Raw genomic sequence first — 24,267 nt, forward strand, 5'->3', positions numbered from 1 at the left:
TTGTCACTCATCAGGCCCATAATTGAATACAATGCCCCTTTTGAGATGTACCTTACCCGACACCTGCAGCAACTGGAGAGACCCCAAAAGTACCTCACCAAGAGGATCATGGGCTACAAACAGATGTCCTATGCAGCTCGACTAAAGAAACTCCAGCTCTACTCAGTTGCTTACCGCCTACTCAGAGGCGATCTATGCCTGATGTACAAAGCCATGTCAAACCCAGAATTAATGGACATGCTCCACCTCAAAAAATCCAAGTCCCTTAGAGCTACATGCTCCAGAGACCTAAACCTCAGCACAAAAATAAATAGGGCATGTTGAAGGGACAGATTCATTTCCCAGAGGCTCCCCTCACTCTGGAATAGAATCCCAATTCATGTTAGACATAGCCCCTCGCTGACCCTCTTCAAGTGAAATCTGGACGCGTGGATGGGAAATTGCAAATTCACCCCTGGGATCTCTTCTGTGTCCCTGCTAGACAAAGGCACAGTAAACTAATCTTAAAAGAGTACCTTCTGTGACCTACTTTACAGAGGCACAGTAGGCTAATCTAATAGGGAGGTGGAAGCCAAATGCACTCTAGCTAGGCTTATAAATGCCCTAGGGCAGATAGCCTAGTATCTACCTATGAACCTATGAACACTGCAAATACCATCTGGCTAGCCAGTGTCCCATGTGTATCACATGTGCAACACAGGTGATACCTGGCAGGATGTTGAATCACTGTACAGTGCCATGTAGATGTATATGGCAGAACCCATACATGTAAAATCTTATGTGAGCATGTCTGCAGGGTCACAGGTCATGTCTGTTAAGGCAGTGTAAGTTCTTATATGGGACATATACACTGCATCAAAGTCGACTGCATTAATGTGGACACATCTAGCCATGTCCTGATAGGTAGGAACACCACTACAGGCAAACAGACATGCCCATATCAAGACAGCAGCCACATGGAGAATGAGCAATGTAATCAGGTGACACACACATACACATATATGGTTATAATATCCACTCAACATTGAGTGTCACATGTGTGTGACACAAACACGTCAGTATCCTGTAGGTTTGCAAATACAGCTATTTAAATTTAATTAATGTGATACACATGTATGTTCAGCCATAGCTCTGTTTGTCTCTGAGGTACCGTGACCTGTCTCCATCTTTATGTCTTCCAGGTATGCCGCGTGCAAGGCTTTCCCATTTTACATGCTTGGAGGATGAGGCCCTCATCCCATACCTACTCGATAATCATGACATCCTGTTCAGCCATGTGCCACAGGATGCACAGCAGCGGGGTGCCCTGTGGATGGAACTTCGCAGGAGGGTTAATGATGTAGGTGGCCACATCCGCACATACCAGCAGGTGCACAGACACTGTACAGACCTCATTAGACAAGCAAAACAGTGTGCAAAGGCAATCTCCAGGGAAAAAGGTGCAACAGGTGGTGGACCACTATCCCAGCCCCTACTCACATGTACTGAGGAGCTACTGGCCAACCTGGGGACACCTGCAGACCACATCCACAAGCCTTAGCCGATATTGTGGAGGTAGGTGTCTCTCAACCACTGAGCCTGGAGTTGCCTGGTAAGTCAGTACTGCCCCTATAACAATTATATTCCATATAGCTGCATGTGTCACTGTACAATATGTAATGTATCATCATATGCAAGGCATGTATACACACATGCCACATACTATAGTATGCTACTCTGTGTATGCACACATGTGCATACACCATAGTATAGTCTAATGTACTGGTGTATGTGTTATGCACATTGCTCCCTGTAGCCTTTATACAGGGGTGGATTATGCTCATACTGCTGTGTTACTCCTATTTAGGTACCTCTGGCATTCCGCTGCAATAGCAGCCCATTCCAAGTGAGAGTGTTATTATTTATCAGGAACCGTAATGCACAAATCTATCTGCCATGTGGCCATTCATAACATGTACACATAATCTATGGTCTTGTCACAATATACAGGTCAGACCTGCAATGCATCACAATGACTATCCATGTGCCACACTTGCAAACTATGTGAATCATCTCACCAACATGAATCCTCACAAACTTTATTGCCAGATGTGTTAACAACTGTGTATACAATGGTGGAGGTGCTGTTCACTTTAGGAATGTACAACAGATCTGATCTACACATGTGGTGAATACAATCAGTACTACACAGTGAGCTGGAGTATGGCCAGCACACAGGTTTCACTGGTGTGGATCATTGCCCTGCTATAAATGTCACACAATGTGATGTGCTATCTTGACATGTCCATGACATCTATTGGCCTGGCTGCTACACTGCCTACCTAACCTGAAAACATATCCATACCACCCTTTATCTGCATAACCCTGTTGTCAGTGGAGCATATATGTCATATGGGACAACACAGACATGTGAAATAGATGCCCATCACTAAAATTTGGACAACACATGTACACACATGGCCATGGAGGATGGCCAGAGACATGCAGCAACACACACAGTATAAGTGTTGTGCTTGTGTGTACACCCTGTCGTACAATGGCTACACATGGTTCGGCCATGGCCTTTGTTTAATGGTCTTAATGTAGATGTAGAACACTAGACATCCTACAGGCCTGTGCACATCTTGTGTAGGCATAACATCAGTCTACCACATAGGATGTGTTGAACATCTTGAGGGTGTTGCAACATGATAGCAGTCACCTGTACAGTATCCACATCAGGCCACAGATACAGTACATTCCCCTTGCTGGTGATGGACATAAATGCCATACTAGCTCCTTGTGTAGGTGTGTGTGCGGTACATAGATGTCATGTGGGACATGGTGTACTGACGTGTTTTCCATGTCTGTCCATAGTTACCAGGCTGCAGCAATATGGTTGCAGATATGCAGGGGTGTCATCCGTATACCAATGTCACAACTTCCACATCATGGTTTAGTGTGTATACATCTCAGTGACATGGGTCACATTCCACAGTATATATGTATTGTATCTGAACATAGTCATGGCTGTGAACCTTGTCTGTAACTCAGACTGTATAGCACTAAAGACTCCTCATGATTCCCTGCAATGGCCATGCACATCAGCTAAATTTACAGTATATTTGTAGGGTGGACAGACAACACTGAATAGGTACACCATTGCCCCACTGTATATTCGACAGGACACCATTGCATTAAACATGCATGCATGTCATGGCTGTGAACCCTGTCTGTAACTCAGACTGTATAGCACTAAAGACTCCTCATGATTCCCTGCAATGGCCATGCACATCAGCTAAATTTACAGTATATTTGTAGGGTGGACAGACAACACTGAATAGGTACACCATTGCCCCACTGTATAGTCAACAGGACACCATTTCATTAAACATGCATGCATGTCACTGCACACATCAGCAGATCACATGTCATACTACATGTGATTATCAAGGTAATATGCTACATATCAGGCAGGTGTACTGTTAACCTGTGCTGGTCCACATGGTGTAACACAGGGATTTATGCTAACCACTTCTATGATTGTGTTATTTGCATGCCATCTGCTATCACACATGCAGGCTGTTGTGTGCAACCTAGGGATGTATGATAACTACCACTATTATTGTCTGCGCTGCATGCCATCTGCCGTATCACATGCATGTTGCATGCCTTCTGTTATATCACATGCGTGTGTGTGTGTGTGTGTGTGTGTGTGTGTGTGTGTGTGTGTGTGTGTGTGTGTGTGTGTCTATTGTATAGATTGTAATGTACAGTTCTTGTCTGCCCTCACAGGTGATGTAGGTGCATTGCCGTCTTGTGGTACATCAGATGTTAGTGTCTCCACAGACTCTAGCAGTGATAATGAACGTATGACTGGGTCACAGGCAGAGTTGTCAGGGGCTAAAACTGTGCCATTGGTTGCCATTCCATCTATATCCACCTCATCCCTGCACACAGATCCCATACCTGCACATACCCCATCACCAGTGGCCATAGAGGAAGGACAGTATGCATGTGGTAGCTTGGAATAGGAAAGTGTAGGGGCTTTGGAAGGTGTGCCTGCACACCATGGTGTCAGCCAAACTACTGGTGGTGCCCCACACAGGCACTGCTGCTCATAGGAGGACCTCTGGCCAACATGCTCCTGCACGACAGAGCACAGCAGCTGGTGTCACCAGACACATGTTTCAGGCTGTAATGGAGGCCCAGGCACGTGCTGAATGGTGCAACAGAGAAGATCAGAGGCTACATAGGGCTGCTGTCCGCTCTTTAAACAACAGCATACAGGCAATGGTAAATGCTCAACAGCAGATTGCTGATGATTTGGATAGATGGTTGAATGACATGGTTGGAGTCCTTGACCGTGGCATGGCAATCCACGAGCGTGAGCTGTCTGTGTTGGAACATCTGGTAGGAGTGAGGCATCAGGCACGTGGACGTAGGCCTGCTACATCACCTGTGTCAGATCTATGTGTACGAGCTACCTCACATGCCCACTCCCATAGTGGCAGTAGCAGCAGCAGTGCATCTGGTACTGTGCTGTCCATACCACGACACAGCAGGCCACGTGCACGTGGGCCAGGATGGTCCCAACAGGGACACTGTTCCAGTGGACTAGTGACATCAGACAGTACCCAATCTGCACCTCTGTCTGGTAGTGCCCATGCAACCCCTGGCAGGCACAGGTCACATGTCCATGGCCGGACACCATGAACTGTAAAACCTTACCTGTACAGTCTGCAGCTGTTAATAATACCCCTGTGTAGGCCAGACACATGGGAGAACTGTGTGTAGACATACACGCACACACTGGACACATATGTAGGGCTCCTTAACACACACATGCATGACATCCACACACGCCCAATTAGATCAAAGGCCCAAACCCACACACACATGATGTCATCCAATTGTGCAGCCTAGGCCTCTGGTAAACATTAACACCCTGTGCATATGATGATGCCTGTGCCACATCCCTGACACCCACACTATCGGTGCAGGAACATGCTCATATGGTCTGATGCACAGAGTGAACAGACTAGGATGATATATGTAGTTTACAAATTCTGAGGACTGTTGACAGCAGATATACCATGTAGTACAGATGTACAATACTGTTAGCAGTATGTGTCTTGTGTAACAACAGTGCAGCCTAGGCCTCCGGCAAACATTAACACCCTGTGCATATGATGATGCCTGTGCTGCATCCCTGACATCCACACCATCAGTGCAGGGACATGCTCATATGGTCTGATGCACAGAAGGAACAGATTAGGATAATATGTGTAGTTTACAAATGTTGAGGACTGTTGACAGTCAGCAGATATACCATGTAGTACAGGTGTACAATACTCTTAACAGTATGCGTCTTGTGTAACGACAGTAAATGAATGTTGGTCATGATGTTCTGCTGTCCTTCTTCAGGTCTAATTGCACGTGCCGGTGGATGCCAGTGTTTGCAGTTAAGTGCCCCATATGTCAATGTGGACTACTTACAGGTATGTATGAATATAACAGCATGCACCGTGTAGCTGCCACATACCAGTGAGAATGTCCCACGTTACAAACACGTCTACTGTTCCAAGAGCATGATAGCTGTGTATTAATCTACTGTGGCTACAGATGCAACTTCCATAAAGGGTGACATCACAGGTACAGTTACATGGAGTGGTGAGGTAAGAGAGTGGTCTAGCTGATTACAAGGGTAGAGGCCAGTGGGAAGTGTGATGCCTCAATGGGAATCAGTAATACACGTTCCCATGACAGCATGCCAACACACAACTGCACCCACTCACTCAGGTATTGACACACATGTATTCAGTGACACTGTAACACACACACACACACACACACACACACACACACACACACACACACACACACACACACACACACACACACACACACACGGCTTCACCGACACAGTAGCACACACTCACACACAGTTGCTACTGGTGGGATGAGGACCCCTGCCTATGTGCAAATCATCATTACAGTACTGTGCACCTACATGGTGTGCCACAGAGAATACAAATGTACAGGTAGTCAGTACGGCCTAAGATCAGGCATATCAACATGGATAGTTGAATGCTTCGCCTGGATGGTGGGAGGCATCCTATCAGTTGAGTATGGTAACATACATCCTCACTCCAGGGACCAGTCAGCCCTACATACACACACTGTGACATTCAGTAATTAATACCCCTACATCATACACATACAGATACCTCACATGTGTGAGATACACACCCCTGCCTATGTCCTGCTTTCTACATTGCAGTCTGTACAGATGTGTACACTAGTGTACAGGAGAGTGAGTAACAAGTGAGATGCATTCCCCAAAATATGTGACAAATAGGGACACACATGCAACCACACTTGCCAGTACTGTGAATCCTAGACCTGCCTAGCTCATGTTATGTATGTCAGACATACAGCAGTATTACACATGTTGCAAACTGTACTGACGCTTCCTGTGCCAACAGTGCTGATATATGCATTAGGGATGTCATATCTATTAACAGGTGTCAAGTGATTTACCTTCGCTGTCACCATGACCACTGTCTAAGTTGTATGCTATGTCCTTCAATTAATGAAACCATTGCTTACCGGTTACACAGGATATTGTAGGACTGCTTGTGACACACCTGTGAGCTGTCCACAGCAAACATCCACTGCAAAGATGCCCCACCAATTAGTTATTTCAACACATCTGTCCATACCTGTGGTACATCTTTCTGTACATTCAGCATATCACCATATACAGTTGGCAATGTTGAGGATGCATTGCAGCTGCATGATCTACTAGGATACACACCACCTGCATACATCAGCAACTGCACACACATGTTATCTGACTGCACAACACTACGTGTACAGGTGTGTGGGTCCGACAATCCTGACATTTGGTCATGTTTGTAGGCATTGCAATTGGTGGATATGTGTAATAACATAAATGACACATGGACTGTTGTATGACATGATGGGTGACCAGTATAGAAGGGATGTTACCTCTGTCAACATTGATATCACACTTTATGTACTGTTAGCATTCAGCAGCCATGGACCTACATTCCATGTGCATGTGTGTAATGGCTATAGCCACCTGCTTGCACAAAGGACTACAACAGCTATGCTATTTACAGGTATGTTGTGTCTGTGGCATGTACATACCCAGGGCAGGTACATGTATGTCATATCCATACATGAGGGTGTGTACTGGTGTACAGTAACAGACATCTGCTAATGATGGACAGTACTGAGAGCCCTTGGTATGTGTACAGCTGACCTGGTTACAGACAGTGGCATCATTGCATTGCATAATACATGATGCAACTGTGTCAGTACATGCATACTGTCTACAGTTGATGTAGAGCTTAGTACAGTACACAGGTCAAGGGTCACATGGTGGCATACTTGTCTGTCATACAACATGTATGGTTGTGTGGTGGTGGTCTGAGGCCATGGTGGTGTCTGCAGTTTGCATCCTAGAATGCAGCATGTGACACTGTGTCCTGCACATGGCTCATCTGTGATGCCTTTTGTGGTGGACCGGTCAGTACATGTGAGTGGCCTTTATGTATGTGGGTACACCACCTGGAGTGGTCTGTACCTGTGTTATGGCCCACATGTCTGGTTCTGAGGTATATGGCGGTAGTGCTAGGTTCTAAGGTATATGGTGGTAGTGCTATTATGCACTACAGAGACATCAGCCAGGTGTTCCTCACTGCGCAGATGTCAGTACTCCACATTGTTGGATCTACAGTGGCCAGCTGTGAATATGGATGCTACACATCTAGCACTGGTTAGCATAAGAAAACAATGCAGTTGTCCTGTATGTGTATGGGAGTTAACCTGTGTTTATGACATTTGCCTTGGAATGGCACTGTGTGGGCGGATGCAACTTGGGTAATATCCACACTCCCTTGTATCATGGATGCATGTGATATGTGCCAAAGGCCTGCCTACTGTCAGCCATGTCATCCCAGAATGACAGCTGATTTGTAAAAGACTGGTGTCAAATATATGTAGAGTAGCGTTCCCGCTAACAATGACAACTACTAACACCAGAGCCCATTACAATGTGTTCTTTACATCTACCTGTAATAGCATGGCACTGTGCCCCTCCGTGTTTAGCATCAGAGTGCATCCCAGTCAGCCGGTGCTACTAGGAGTATGAGCATGCCCAATATATCCTTGTGTAGATGGACACGTAGTAGTGCATTCCGACCAGCACTGTGCTACTAAGTGTGTGAGCATGCCCTCTGTGCTACTAAGTGTATGAGCATGACCAGTATATCCATGTGTAGATAGACACATAGTGTATACCGAACAGCCCTGTGCTAAGTGTATGAGCATGTCCAGTATATCCTTGTGTACATGGACACATAGTGCATTCCGAACAGCCCTGTGCTACTAAGTGTGTGAGCATGCCCAGTAACACCTTGTGTTGGCTCCAGGTCAGGATGGATTCATACTTTAAACACACAGATTCACAGGTATGTACATCTTAACTGCCAGCATCCCTGTTGATGTCCGCATTCCCATACAGTCATAATGACAGCCTTGACATGTGGAGTCTGTGTGGAGCGATTCGTATATATGTAGTATTGTAATAGTAATCTGTAAATAGGCAGGTGGTCCGTACCCGACACTGGTGTGTGTGTGTGTATGTCTGTCCCCGTTTGCTGGTGGACTCTAAATTGCTTTTAGACTGGCCACACTCCATACATTTCTTATACTCAATGTTAGCAAGGTCGATGATGTCACCCATCTACAAATACACCTCTGGGAGGGCTGTGCCTTAGTAATTTCGGTAGCGTGTTCTGTAACTGCATAATGCTATAGTGTTATAAAGTAGTTAGGTCGGTGTTCTACTCCCACACTTACTGTGTGGGTGTGTCTCCCTGTTTGCCTGAGGACTGAATAATACCCTTATACTGCTCACACTTCATACATTTCTTATACCCACTGTTAGCAAGGCCGATCATGTCTCCCATCTACAAATACATCTCTGGGAGTCCTGTGTCCCTTTAATCTCGGTAGCTCATTCTGTAACTGCGTAATGCTGTAGTGTAATAAAGTAATTAGGTCGGTGTTCTAGTCCCACACTTGCTGTGTGGGTGTATGTGTGTTTCTCCATTTGTCTGAGGACTAATACCTTTATATTGCTCACACTCCATACATTTCTTATACCCACCGTTAACAAGGCTGATGATGTCACCCATCTACAAATACACCTCTGGGAGTGCTGTGTCCCAGTAATCTTGGTAGCGCGTTCTGTAACTGCATAATGCTGTAGTGTAATGAAGTAGTTAGGTCAGTTTCTAGTCCCACAATTGCCTGTGTGTGTATATGTGTATCTCCCCGTTTTCCTGAGGACTGAGAAATACCTTTATACTGCTCACACTCCATACATTTCTTAAACCCACCGTTAGCAAGGCCGATGATGTCACCCATCTACAAATACACCTCTGGGAGTACTGTGTCCCAGTAATTTTGGTAGCGCATTCTGTAACTGCGCAATGCTGTAGTGTAATAAAGTAGTTAGGGCAGTGTTCTAGCCCCACACTTGCCATGTGTGTATGTGTGTCTCCCCATTTGCCTGAGGACTGAGTAATACCTTTATACTGCTCACACTCCATACATTTCTTATACTCACCGTTAGCAAGGCAGATGATATCACCCATCCACAAATACACCTCTGCGAGTGCTGTGTCCCAGTAATCTCGGTAGCGCATTCTGTAACTGTGTAATGCTGTAGTGTAATAAAGTAGTTAGGTCGGTGTTCTAGTCCCACACCTGCCGTGCATGTGTGTGTGTATGTCTCCCCATTTGCCTGAGGACAGAGTAATACCTTTAACTGCTCACACTACATACATTTCTTATACCCATCGTTAGCAAGGTTGATGATGTTACCCATCTACAAATACACCTCTGGGAGTGCTGTGTCCCAGTAATCTTGGTAGCGCATTCTGTAGCTGCTTAATGCTGTAGTGTAGTAAAGTAGTTAGGTCGGTGTTCTAATCCCAGACATGCCAAGTGTGTGTGTGTCTACCTGCATGAGACAAGTACAGTGCTTTGTAGTATTCATTGTAGCGTGTGCCCTAAATGCATGGTGCTGCAGTGTGATATGGTAGGGTTTGTATACAGGACATGGCAAGTGTGTGTTTGTCTGGCAGAGCCTGTGTAGCGGTGACTGTGATTGTCTTACCATTGGACATGTTTGGGAGTGGGTTTTGTAGTTTTCCTATATAGTATCCGTCTTATGACACATTGGCCACCTCATGAGGAGTACAGCTATCAGTCAGCCACGGCACTGTGTTGGCAAGCCATACCCATAAATCTGGCAAAAGGGCTGGTGAACTAAGTATGCAGCCCTACTAGTACACGGTATATGTCCCGCACCCATGTGCCATGCACATACAACCTTGCTTAGGATATTCCACTATGTTGCTAGTAACATGCACATTGAGGACAGACAGGCATGGTGTGACCACAGCGGCCTGCAAAGGACATGGCACCCTGTACAGTGGTACAATTGGCACATACATGCAGACATTATGCCTTCACTATGTTCCACACTGAATGGCTGCAACATATGTAGTGCCATTATATGTGATCCACTAAAGCCAGACAATGCTGTACACATGTACCCTCTATGGACCCATGCCACTGACACCATGGAATACCTGTCCATTCTATACATGCAGGTGCAGGGCCAACCTGCTCACTGTAAGCAGGTTACGCCACACCAGGCCAGTATTGGCATATCGGGGTATAACAGGCTGTGTACACTACATGTGTCTGCCAAACCAGGTACACCTGTACATGTCACTGTACAGTATTGTGGGACATGCACATCCCAGGCAATGTCCATGTGAAGGACTATCAAACACATACATGGCATGCATTGCAAAGCTATGGCCCTACACATTGGTAACCAGGATGTCAGGCCAGATATTGCAGTACCCATCTGTGTGGGACATTGCAGACACTACATCCCTGCACTGCACACCATTGTCAGATGATGCAATGGCAAGGATTACCTCTCACCCAGCTTTGTACAGCCATCTTACACAGTCAAACACTACACACCCATGGAGCAATCCATACCTGCATGACAGTACTGGCACCCTGTGTCTGCATGTGGGTTGTGATGCTCCCAACCACAGTCACTCCCAGTATAAACCTCATTGGCATACCAACAGTTGTCAAGCACTTTCACATGGCCTAACCCATTGAACCTCCAGATATCCCCTATGGTGCATGTGGTCCTGTGCATTACTGCGGTGTGGCAAACTAAGTAGTTACATTGTGTAATGCGTGTCCATTAGAGTGTGGTTGTGGTGACAATGGCATCCGTTCACGTGTCCTGACGTGTGCCACACCTAATGTATGTCTACTATATCTGTTGCAGATGGCACTCACTCACCTGCACACATGTTCTTACATAACTGCAACATGCCGCCTCTGTGGCACATGTAGTAACGTCATGCACATGAAATAGTAATGAGTAGTCAGGGGTTTGACCCTGTACTATTCAGCGTGTGGCAGATTATGGTGAAGTCTGCAAGCCCTTCCCTGGTGTACATTGCCTGTCCCGCACACACACTTTCTGGTGGATGTGAAGGTGTACACCTGCACAGCAGCAGCATGTGCATTGTAACAGATGGAAATGGTCAGGTGATGGCCTCTGCACCTATTGCAGCCCTCCTCTAGCTGATTGCATGTGGTACAGCTGTGATGGTGTTCCCATAGCCATCCGCATGATAAACACAGTACACTATCTAGGGAACCATGTTATTATCTGGCCATGACAGTCGCTGTGAGTGGTACCTGGATGTGGTGTTCTGACACGGCATCGCAGATAATATCTGGATGTACCTCAATCATTTTCAACAGTGGGAAATAGCCTAATGACAGGAGGGTGATGTGCCACACAACTACAGCATGTAAGTGTAGCTATGCTGCATTGAGACTACTGCCTGTTTAACATGTGTGTGGTAATGGCTATTCTGCATGTTAAAATACAGACATGGCAGTACTCTGTTCATGAGGAAACCCCATCTGTAGGGCCATCTGTGAACAGGTCAGTGTGTACAACCATTTGTTTCCTGTGTTACACACTGAACACACTTCTGTGCACAGCAGAAGCATGGTGTGGGGATTGCAGACAGTACATGATGATAGGGATGTGTTACTGCCATTGCATCCCTGACTGGACATGTGTCACATGAAACAGTGGTATGACTGACACTGTGTGGGATTCCCAGTGACAGGCCAATGATGGGCAACTGTTCATAGCTGCGGTCACATGTCTACTACACATTCTACAGTTGCCATGCGGTAAATATGCATGTGTTGTGCTCCCTCTGCAAATGTATACAATCTGTTGGGTTGCTGGTGATATCTATGCATACTGTCGTAGGTAATCCTGTATGCTGTTGTCTATCACTAAGCCATATGTGGGTTTAAAATGCAACACCATATCCCGAATGGGTTGGTAGGTCCTGGCAGATCCTCCTGTCCCACTTCAGCTGACCATGGCACCAGGCACTAGCACATCTGGGGCCCAGCCATTAACATCAACCTCTGTTGGCTCTGCATCACCTTCTGGTGGCTCCACCACTGAGGATGGAGCATGTCCCCCTTGGGAGCAGGACCAGACAGGTACATATCTGCTGTTGTGCGGTCCTGGACATGTTTTGTAGGTGGCTCCCTAAGGTGTTATGAAGCCAGATACACCAGTTCAAGGGCGGAGTGTCACATTTACAGGGTGATGCTGCCTGTCCTGGACAGCCCCAAGCACTGCCTCCTTTGCAGCTGTGTAGGTGTAGTGGCAGTTGCCCATGGCTGGAGACATCTGTCCCACTGTTCCCATGGGCTCTTGAATGCCGAAGACCCATCCCCATCCAGAGTGCATCCCCCCCACATGTGTCATATACCAACCATATATGCTGTCATTTCTGTGCTCCTACCTATCCTCCATGGCCATAACTACACTCCTTCCCCAACATCTGAACCTCACCTATGGACACATAAGGCCATTCAGCTCCTAGGACACCATCTGCCCTATACATAGCTGTCCATTACACACACATGCCCACTGGACACATGAAACCCTTGTAATATGCATCATAACATACTACTGTTATCCTCACAACTGTCCCTTAGGCACACAGTCCGGGCATGCACATCACTCCTACATGGTTCTGGTACACATGAGGAGGATGACCCCATTGTACACAAAACACTACCGGTCCCTCTACGGTTACCCCATTTACCTTTATCATGATGATGATGTTGCACATTGCAGGAGTACTGTTCACACATAATGACTGGACAGGTACTGTTGTGTTAATGTACATTACATGCACAGAGTGATGTATATGACCAATGTACAACTATTGTCTGTCTGAGGGAGTCTTGTGATCACATAGAGCAACACCACTACATAATACAGGTGTCACTGGTGTTTCCCGTTTCATTTGTTTGTAATGCTTTGTTACCACATGGCATGTCCCTGATACATCTCTATATATGTATGTACCTATATGCTGGACATAAACACTCACATGTACTTCTACATGATGGGATACATTCCTATACTGTTGAATGACTGAGCTGTATGATATCCTCTGGTTACAGCCTCTTATGCTCGATTAGCCTCTACATTGCTTAACCAATGCAATACTCGCACACTGGTAGCCAAACACGCTTACACCCGCTTGTTCCCACACTTGCTAATGCACCAGCATTGGTGCTTGCATCTGTCACTCACACCCCTGGGTGTGAGGGAGGACCACAATATTACCTTGTGATGCCTATTACATTGCACTACATGACTCCAGTATCGGGATTGGCCACCCATTAGGCGACGGCATCGCGTTCGGCTGTACGGAATCTGCGGCCTGTCCAGTGACACAATCATATTTGTGTGTACCTCATACAATGTGCTTCCACCTTGTGATGCCTATTACATCAGAATACATGAATGCAGTATTGGAAACGGCTGCCTATTAGGCAACGGCATGGTGTTCGTCTGTACAGAATCAGCGGTCTGTCCAGAGATTCATTCATATTCATGTGTTCCTCTTAGGCATATCTTGTGATGCGTATCACATCTGTCTACATGACTACAGTCATAGCCGGCCTTAGGCATAGGCCAACTAAATGGCCACCTAGGACACCACTTTAGTGGGTGCACTTTACCAGTATTAATTTGGTGTAGGTCAACCAAGATGGGGGCAATGGGTGGTGTGGTGGGGGTGCTGTTGTGCCCTCTGCCTAGAGCACCAGTTGGCCTAAGGCCACTCCAGACTACAGTATCGGGAATGGCTGCCCTTTAGGCGACTGCATGGCATTTGAATGTATGGAATAAGCGGCCTGTCCAGTGAATCATTCATAATTGTGTGTTCCTCTTGCAATCTGCTCCCACCATGTAATGCCTATCACATCGGACTACATGATTACAGTATCGGGAATGGCTGCCCATTAGGCGATGGCATGGCGTTCAACTGTACAGAATCAGCAGCCTGTCCAGTGAATTAATCATATTTTTGTGTTTTGCATACACTCTGCTCCCATCTGGCTGATACATGGGAAGTGAGACCCTTCATTACAAATGAGTAGTTGGGTTGTGGTAGCCACATCCATTGGACAGGTCATGCTACCACATACCTATTATAGTTTGCCACCTTCTCAATTGGCCAAGGTAGGACTTTATGGTTACCACCTGTCCCACTTTGCGAGGCACAGTGCAAAAATAATCAAGACATAGCACATGTCCAAATTACAGGACATTATTATATTCTACATTTCATTAATAATTGCATAAAACAGTTATTTTATATATGACACTTCTATATGTTATGTGAAGTGGCATAAGCAATTCAAATGCAACTAGATTAAGCTTTTATTTGGGCAAATAAGTGTAATTCTGTACTATGCACGGCTGTAGGTATGTTTAATCTTGGAATGTCTGATATCTACAGAATATGTCCACTCTGGCCATTTGGAAAGGTGGCAACCCCATAGGACCTGTATGTACAGACGTCAGACTTTGCAGGGCAACACAACCACAGCCAGTAGAAAGGGGTGTACTTCACTCTTTCGCCTAAATAAAAAGTTACTCTTGTAGCATTATAGTTGCTTATACTGTTACCTATAACATTAGGTGTTTCAGAGGAACATAATTGTTTTATGCTACTACTACAGACAATATAAGTAGTCTTTGCCCTAAATCACAAGACATTTGCCTTAATTACAGTTATTATGCAGGACACAACTGCCCACAGGGGAGTGTCCCTCACAAAGGTGGACAGGTGGTAACCCCAAACCTTTTAGTCTATCAATCTTTTAAGGTAGTCAGTGGAAAATGCACTTTCTCTCACTATCAAACTTCTCATATGAATGGGGAAGACTAAACACTGAATCCGGGACACTGCATAATGACCTCAGGGTCACATTTAGAAGGTTAGTGTTATTAACCTGACACATTGACGGACACAGAGCACATATGTATTCATACACATTTTCTGAGGTGCATGCAGTTTATGACTCTTACAAGTTGTTCTTATTCATTACATGTATTCCGCCACCTTTCCTCCTAATATCAGTAGTTCTAGGATGGTTTAGTTGAGACTGTGTTAGGATTCTGATTCATAATCATGGACGTCCCTGGTAATCGGGGACAGTTCAATGATATGTTCCCTATGTATTCCCCCAGTGGTTTATGGACTGTCCAGTAGATGTGCTCTTGTAGTTTGGGAGGTATGGGCTTCTGCTATACCCTCATCAGAATAATACTTACACCCACTGGGCAGTCCTAATACATGTCTGCCAGCCAACACATGCATGTCTAGCCCCATAATTGCCTACCCATAGTTCCCCCACCTGCCACTACTCTACAACACTCATCCTTACTGTGGGCACAGGTGGACGCAGGTGGGATATGAACACACCCCTACACATTGCCCACTCTCCCCGTGTCAGGACACATGTCATACATTGTGTCAACCCATGTGGTATCAGGCTTGCACAACCTACTGTTCCATGTACAGCTACATCCTGGTTGTAATGGTATTCCCCCAGTGGTTGAAGGTACCAAATTTTTGGTGTCCCGCAAGGGACGTCGCTGTCCATGTTTAATGTGCAGACCTTGTAGATTTCTCCCACTGGTAGTTTCCTGCCGGTGGTCTGGGAACCAGTGTTGCATTTACCTTTATTGCGTGTCTGTATATCTCACCGGCCTAGCTGGGGTGGGTGATAAGCAGACGTTTGTTGAGTGGACCTCCCACCAACATATGCCTGGTCTAAACATGTTACCCATAACTGCTGTAACATAACCTAGGTATATACATGTGTACATTTACTGTAACATATATATATATATATATATATATATATATATATATATATATATATATATATATTTACATTAATATATACAGACATATCTGCATATGTATTCATATCTTGCTGTTATATATATACATATATACATCAGTGTGTCAATACATTCCCCGCTCATATGCACGTACACATGCGTAATGATGTTTATAAGCTTCACCAGCATACTAGTGCCTTATTCGTCATAACACTGATACAGTCCAGTCATCTTGTAATCGGTATGTAGCAAGTTATACAGCGGACAGATGTCACTATATGTTCATGTAGGGATTACCGATGGTAATTGGAATGTGATAATGTGATTCGACCCATCCCTTTTCTGCACAGCCTATTATTCCATGTACTGTCGATGTTTGTATGGGCACATTCCTATTATTTATGTCAATAAATGGAATGCATGTGTTACAGAATTTGTGCGTCAGCATATATTGTTGTCTGCATGTGAGTATGCATATATACCTATTACGACCTAGCTGACCTCCACGGGGCGGTCCATTAGAACTGGCCCATCCAACCCTGGAACGCCTGGATCCATAATTGCATACCCATAGTTCCTCCACCCCACCAGTGTTAAATTTACAGGCATAACATCCATTATCCACTTGTTATCACAGCCATGACAAACCTTTACACATTTCCCTCTCCACAGCTTTTGGGGCCCTACACACATTCTGTCCTGCCTCATGTATTCACAGGGTCTCCCGCCATGTATATTTGCACATATGTGCCTTTCCTGGTGTTATTGAATACGGCCATTTGCTCTTTCCAATTTTTGGAGGTCCCAGCATGGGACTACATTCTGCCTGTGTGTAAAGTAGACCTAGCATTACAGCGATGTTACTCCCAGTGGTAATACCCTGCCTGTGGTGTGAGTAGCAGTGCTCTGCTCACTCCTGGGCAGCTTTTTATGGCATACGCTGAAAGCACTTTACAATACCAACATTCCTCTTGATTCCCTTCACATCCCTTGTGTATGCTTTACTGTTACAATGTCCATTCTTATATATATATATTTCTCATATATGTAGATATATATCTATGCACACATATATGTGTGTGTGTGTGTGTGTGTGTGTGTGTGTGTGTGTGTGTGTGTGTGTGTGTGTGTGTGTAGATATATATATATATATATATATATATATATATATATATATATATATATATATATATATATATATATATATTACATCTGTACATACAAACATACATTTCCTATGCTGGGAGCTGCTTACACCCGTGCAGGCGCACCCGCCTATGCTTACTGTGCATTACATATGTTTACTGTCACTTATTTATGCTTATTTGTGCCTTATACATTATGACAATACCACTTTGATTGAAAGGAACTGGTTAATAGTCCCATGCAATACACACATTCACCTTTACATGTTTAAATGTCGGCTTTACAGCAGAGCAAACATTAATTCCACAAGGAAAATGATATGTGCTATTGTCGACCTTGAACTGTGAATGCCTTTTCTTTAGGCGGATGCTCTAACCACTACACTATTGGTGTTCTGCCTCATTTATATGTATACCCATGGTGGATAGTTACCAGAACACATGCCTCATCACTTCACTTACACAGCAGGTATCCATTTACTTGTTGGGAAAAATGCACTACTACACATGCTTTATTCCCTATTCCCTACTGCTCTGGACTTGTGCCGCATGTTGACTCACTCCGAGGATATCCAGACCTCTACAGCCTATAGTCCTGGCACACACATCTGTTCAATTGTCAGGGTGTTCATATGGCCTTCCGGATTTAGGCTTGTCTGACTGGGGACCAGGACTGCCTTGTACCTAGTTGAAAGTCAGACTTAGCAAGGGGAGATTGTTCGTTCCACTTTTAGTGTTCTACCTGTGGTTGTGGATGCAGAGGTGTGCTCATCGATGGCCATCCTGATATATAACATCACTGTGTATATTTCGGTCTGTACATACATATGCATATACACCTACATGCTCATTTACATTTCCCATACCGTTGAATCACCGCCACCTACCGCTGCGCATACACGCTTGCATACCCACTTACGTCTCAGGTCGCCACCTTTTCATATGACCAAAGCAGAGCATTTTCGGGACACACATCAGACTCTACAGGCCAACACATACCCACAGTCAGTACAAAGGTTAGAACTTTACTTATTTCCCTAAATGAACGCATATTCTTGTAGCGGTTTGTTTGCTTCACCTGTTTCTTGTAACTCTGAGTATTTTACATAAATAACTGCTTTATGCAACTGTTATATGATATATGGGACGCATTTTCTACTATCACAGGACATTTGCCATTGCATTATATTTCATCTGGACACAGCTAACAAAAAAGGGAATGTCCCCCCAAGGTGGGGCAGGTGGTAACCCTACTTACGTCTGCTTTACAGTGCCTTAAGCACTGTAAACCAAATGCTGTAAGTCATGCACATAGGTACTCGAAAATACTTATCTTTCATGACATGGTAATACCCGTTCATCTATGGGCCGTCCTGGCAAGGACGTCTTGGACTGCAAATGGGCAGATATTGGGCGAATGCTCTGACCATTGGTAGGGTTGCCACCTTTTCATATGACCTGGATGAGGCATTTTCGTGGCACACATCTGGGTTTACAGGCCAACACACACCCATGGACATTACAAAGGATAGTACTTTAGTTTTATGCCTACATATAAGCTTTTATTGTTGTAGCAGTGTAGTTGCTTATTCTGTTTTGTTTACTTGCTTATTCTGTTTCTTGTAACATATAGGTATTTTATATACGGACATACGTACTGTATGGGACTATTTCATAACATATGGGACATAATTATGTCCTACTATCGCAGGACATTTTGCATTTATTATGAATTTTGTATGGACACACCTACCTAGAGGGGGACTGTCCCTCACAATGTGGGACAGGTGGTCACCCATACCATTGGGCTAGGCTTGGCAGTTGGCGGCACACTAACATGATGCATTTTGTTTCCACTTGGTATAACTAGCCACACTACAATGGAATATGGGCACAGGGTTTTAAATATCTTTGTTCGAAGAATGGGGACTCAATATTCAGCTACGTGTCTTTGTGTTTACTTTTTATTGTGGTGTTCGCAAGTTGTCTTGTATGCTTTGCATACATTTCAGTATCCACAGACACTGACAGGAGTGATTACTATTGGAGGCAGGCTGTACTAGTCAGCATTTTAGGTTGTGCGTATGCAGCCGACATGATCACGCCTCCGTGTAGCGCTTGGACACGCCCCCTGCACTCATACACGTTTCCTATGCACGTGGCCGTTACGGCAGTGTGCCTTCATTTATATGCATGTGGTGCTGCTGCGCCATCTCTATACTGCATGGTCGGTGCAAGGCTAACGCCGTCCTTGCACCGAGCTTCATGAATCCTGGGAAAGTAAAATAAAATGAAATAGTACAGATCCCAGGAAGAAAGCTAAACTAAAGAACTCCAATGAAACTCCAGAGCCTGACTGAAACAGAACCCTCTATTCCTAATCTCAGGCCCCTTTTGTTTAGTTAATGAGCAATCCATTTTGTGATGCTGGTGACCCACTTAGTAAGTAAATTAATGAGGCTTTCATTCAGATTAATACAAAATATCATAATTCTCACTGCTTACTCCACACTGCTTACCATATCAGAAACAGTAGAAGATAGTGATTACTGTATATAAACTTGAACATATGTATTTTACTGGTGGGATGTAAAAAGGGTCATTTCTAAGGCCCCCTATTTGAATTACATGTATTGATGTTCCTGGATGTGGTTTCCTTGGAAGGCTATTTTGTTTTAAATGTTACTGCACTCTATAGCACGAAAGCACTGTATGTATATTTATCTAGGCACACAGAAACTTGCAAAGTCATCAGGAAACGATAACCTCACCACAAAGTATCATGGATTTTCAGTAAGGTTTTCCAAATCTTTCAGTAAGGAAGTGTGTGTGTGTGTGTGTGTGTGTGTGTGTGTGTGTGTGTGTGTGTGTGTGTGTGTGTGTGTGTGTGTGTGTGTGTGTGTGTGTGTGTGCGCGCGTGTGCATGTGTGTGCCATGTGCGCACAGAGCAACAGATGTTCTAACAGGTTCTTTAGCAATATTGTTGAGTACAAACAGAAAAGCCATGGTTAGAAATTAGATTACTGCAAGTAAGAGAGAAGATCTATAAGAAATCCAGGAAGCAGGCAGAGATATAAATACAATCTTCACTTTTGTGTTCACAAAAGAACAAAAAAGCAGGATGCAAACATGGAAAAAATAAACTGAAATAAGAACAAGTGCATGGATGCAGTAGTAACTAATGCAGACACAGAAAATAAAATTAGAATTGTGAAGATTGTCAAGGCTCATATTTTCCACTAATTCCCACCCAAATACTTAGAAAGCTCCTAAAAATACTTTGAGGGTCATTGGCAAACCTGTATAACTTTAGTTTACAATTAACAGGGATGGTATCAGGGGGCAGAATGGTTTCAGCAATTATGCTGTTATCTGTTACATCAAGGGAAATTCCAGAAAGGAGACAGACAATATATGATAGTTAACATAGCTTTCTAAAAGTAACAGAAGGATTTTTTTTTACCAGTAGGCTGACCATATTCATAGTTGTGAAAAACATTAAACAACATGGCTTGATACAATGAAGGTGCCACCAGTCCAACTGTATATAGTTATTTAAATGAGCCAAGCCTGAAGAAGACAAAGAAAATCCAGGGGATGCAATATTCTTGGACAGAATACATTCATTTGGTCAAAAAATATATATATATTCTTCAAGAGCACTAAGCCAGGCTATTGTTTCTTGGAGAAGGTCCCCATGCACCCTTGTGGCAGGAGAGTGCAGTTAGTACTCATCTGATTGAAGGTTGCTAGCAGGGCTCAGTTTTGAACTGTGTTACCGATTAAATTCTTTAATTCAGTTTGCTCACTGTTTTAACACATCTCCATAGTCAGGCGACCAGCCACTGCTTTGCTGAATTCATCTTTGCAATCCAAGGAATCTGCTGCATTTTGCTAATAATAAGTACAATTTTATACTGTATTTTGTACTTTTAAACTGTATTTTTTGTTATAGTGCTGATTGAAGGTTGCTGGCAAGGCTCTCAGTTTTGAGCTTTTTTTATTGGTTAAATTGTTTAATTCAGTGTGCTCACTGTCACTACATAAGCCCCACGTTTGCATGGGTTTGCGCTTGTTTTAATTCAGCTCCACAGAGTTAGGTGACCAGCCACTGCTCTGCTGTAGTCATCAGTTTATACATAGAGTACCACTGTGCACTATCATGCACTACTGCACAGTGGGAGTAACTATTGATGGTTATAGATACATTTTCTTACTAGTAGCTGTCCGTGATTTGGCCGAGAGCACCTCAGCTGTGCTATTACCACTTAAGCAGTCCCAAAACTACCAAATCTACAATAGCATCATACCATTTATAGAACCCCCACTAGTATAGATCCTTTATAAAGCATCCCATTAGTACAGATGCTGCTTAGACCACCCAGTTATACCATACCCCTCCATTTTCTCTCCCCATTGTGAAAACAGGATTTATCCTAGTATTATGGATAGTCAGTTTTCCTCCATTTCTACAACCAGCCTGATTGACATGGTTATCCTGAGGCAGTGTAACGATGGCCTCATGTACACTGACAAAACTTTACTCCTGAATCAGTACAATTTGTGAGAGATGCATCTACACTAAAAAGCTGGAATCCCTGCTCCCTCATGCACAGAACAGGAACACATTGAACAGATTGTCAGCTCACATACTACCCCTCCTTTGGAAACCATGCATTCAACATAGGGTTGCCACCTTTTCAAATGGCCAAAGTGGGACATTTTCGGGACACGCTTCAGATTTTACAGGCCGACACATACCCACGGTCAGTACAAAGGATAAAACTTAACTTTTTTTCCTAAATAAAACCTTATTCTTGTAGCAGTTTAGTTGCTTATTATGTTTCTTGTAACATTTAGGTATTTTAGATAGAGATATAACTATTTTATGCAACTATTACATAAAATATGGGACATAATTATGCCCTACAATCTCAGGACATTTGCCCTTTTTAATATTTTTTGTCAGGACACAACTGCCCAAAGAGGGACTGTCCCTCTCAAAGTGGGACAGGTGGTAACCCTAATTCAACACATAAACCATCATATGTGGAGGTACTCACCAGAAACCAACCTAAACACTGGAGACCTTCCAAACACAAACATGCTATACCTAATACAGCACAAAGTGCACTCAATGCACATAAAAACACAATCATCAATGTCTCACAAAATAAGCTCATAAGGCAAGGTACATCTAAACCAAATGTTTTGGTAATAGGTGACTCCATTTGAGACACACAGATGTCCCACTCACCAGTCTGGACAAGGAGAAGGTTACGGTTAGCTGTCTATCGGGTACCAGGATCCATCAGATCACACATGCACTCAAGTCTCTCAACAACAAGCACCATTATAACTCCATCATGGTTCATGTTGGTGTGAATAACTTGACATGTGCCTCCCTGGACTAGATTAAGAGAGACATGATTGAGCTCTCTGAATATGTGTCCCTGACAGGTATGTCCCTAGCCTTGAGCAGCATTCTACCCTCACCTAGGGTGATACCATAATGTAAACAAAAATGATTGACTTCAACAATTGCCTTAGCTTCTGGTGTCATTCTAAAAGGATCCAGTTCCAGTCAGCCTGGGATGACATAGTTGATAGATCACGCTGCTTTGCCAGAGATGGTCTTCACATCACCTCTAGGCTTTCGGTTAATAACTAAGGAACTTGCCTCCCCCATGGTGCCTTTTTTAGGCAAGGTCTCAAGAACAAAATTTCCAACACGAAATATCACTCACCAATAAATTAAAGGTAATGCTGTTAAATGCTAGGAGTTTAAATCAGAAACTGCACTCTCTGGAAGCTCTCCTCTCCCTCTAGGTAGTTTTTGTCTGTGCGGTCACAGAAACTTGGTTCAGGGTCACAGAGAGTACCCCAGCCTTGAAAGGCTACAATGCCTTCGACAATTTCAGACTGCAAAATGAACATGTGAGAACCAAAGGAGGAGGAGTATCTATCTTCAGCAAAGATAAATACATTTCTAGACTGGTAAGACAGGAAAACTCCATGGAGTTACTCCACGTTCAACTAACTGTGGGCAAAACTCCCCTTCAAGTCATTGATAGCTGTAGGCCCCCTTCAATGTACCATGATACCCATACTGCTTATTTGGACCTACTTGAGTCAATCAAATTACAACCAAACACTCTAGTCATGGGCGATTTTACCTATCCCTCCATTGACTGAGAAACTTTCACAAGTACTAACATGCTCGCACAGAGGTTCCTGGACTTTGTTAACACTAATGCCCTGGAACAAATAGTATGCGACCCCACAAGGGGCTCAAATATTCTTGACCTGGTCCTCCCCAACATGGGTGACTGTTGCACCACCACAAGTATAGGACACTCACTGGTTAAATGTGATCATAAATCAGTCCTATTTGAAGTAGCTATACCATCTGAACCCCTCTTACGTGAAATCAGGCTAAAACATTTCAACAAAGCTAATTATACTCTCCTAAGAGATGGCATAAGTAATCTCCAAGCTCCTGTTCCACAGATGGCATTGTCACATATACTAAGGTATGCACAAATGCCCTGTACAATCACTTAAACAATTGTAGTGATACTACTGTACCTGGTAGGATCAAAACAAGATTCTCAAGAAAAAACAAGCCTCCCTGGTGGGCATCTAGCATTACTAATTTATACAACAAGAGGAAGAAGTTGCTGTCTAAGAACAAAAAAGAGAGGTCCCAGCACTGGAAGAACACACTCTTCTGCTTGAACAAACAAATAA

The sequence above is a fragment of the Protopterus annectens genome, chromosome 3.part0 (assembly GCF_019279795.1).
Source record: "Protopterus annectens isolate FY-2018-M chromosome 3.part0, PAN1.0, whole genome shotgun sequence".
Lineage (NCBI taxonomy): Eukaryota > Metazoa > Chordata > Ceratodontiformes > Protopteridae > Protopterus > Protopterus annectens.